Below are 823 nucleotides of genomic sequence, written 5' to 3'. Positions count from 1 at the left end.
TTGAAGTTTAGCTTTGGCGGTTGATAATTATTTTGATAATTATTTCCAGGCCTTTGGTTCATATAGGAAACATTCTCTCGTTGTTCCAATGTTGGTTCAATGTGACAATCTTTCAATAAGTGTGGTCCACCGCATAGCTCACAACTGATTCGTATTGCGTGAATATCTTTATTCATCTTTTCCATTCGTCTTTCGAAAGCATCTATTTTTGCGGAAACGGAATCAAAGTCATGGCTAGAATCAGCTCTAGCCGCTTTAGATGATCGAAAGATATCTTTTTCTTGATGCCACTCATGAGAGTGGGAAGCAGTGTTATCAATAATTTTGTAAGCTTCAGTTGCGGTTTTCTTCATAATGGAACCACCAGCTGTTATGTCGATGTCTTTTCTTGTAGCAACGTTGACACCTTGGTAGAATATTTGTACTATTTGATAAGTGTCTAAACCGTGTTGAGGACATCCTCTCAACATCTTTCCGAATCTTGTCCATGCCTCATATAATGTTTCATTTGGCTTTTGTGTGAACGTAACAATTTCTCCTTGAAGTCTCACGGCTTTGGATGCCGGAAAGAATCTTTTAAGAAATTTCTCAACTAAAACATCCCATGTGTCAATCGCCCCTTCAGGTAACGATTCTAACCAATCTTTGGCTTCTCCCTTTAAAGTCCAGGGAAACAACATGAGATAGATCTGTTCTTCCTCAACTTCTCGGATTTTGAATAGTGTACAGATCCTATTAAACGTACGAAGATGTTCGTTTGGATCTTCCTTCGGCGCACCACTATATTGGCACTGATTAGTTACCATGTGTAGGATTTGTCCTT

The 823-nt window shown here is 38.9% G+C and overlaps 1 non-coding gene across 1 annotated transcript; it reads left to right on the top strand.

Annotated features, from left to right (window-relative positions):
• The first annotated feature begins 441 nt into the window (after nucleotides 1–441).
• On the top strand, nucleotides 442–548 carry LOC139873992 (small nucleolar RNA R71). Its single transcript, XR_011767698.1, has one exon. It is a non-coding gene; the product is annotated as a small nucleolar RNA R71 (small nucleolar RNA).
• The last annotated feature ends 275 nt before the right edge of the window (nucleotides 549–823 follow it).

The sequence above is a fragment of the Rutidosis leptorrhynchoides genome, chromosome 10 (genome assembly GCF_046630445.1).
Source record: "Rutidosis leptorrhynchoides isolate AG116_Rl617_1_P2 chromosome 10, CSIRO_AGI_Rlap_v1, whole genome shotgun sequence".
NCBI lineage: Eukaryota > Viridiplantae > Streptophyta > Magnoliopsida > Asterales > Asteraceae > Rutidosis > Rutidosis leptorrhynchoides.
The sequence above is the reverse complement of the archived record's forward strand: the minus strand, read 5'-3'. Positions and strand labels throughout refer to the sequence as shown.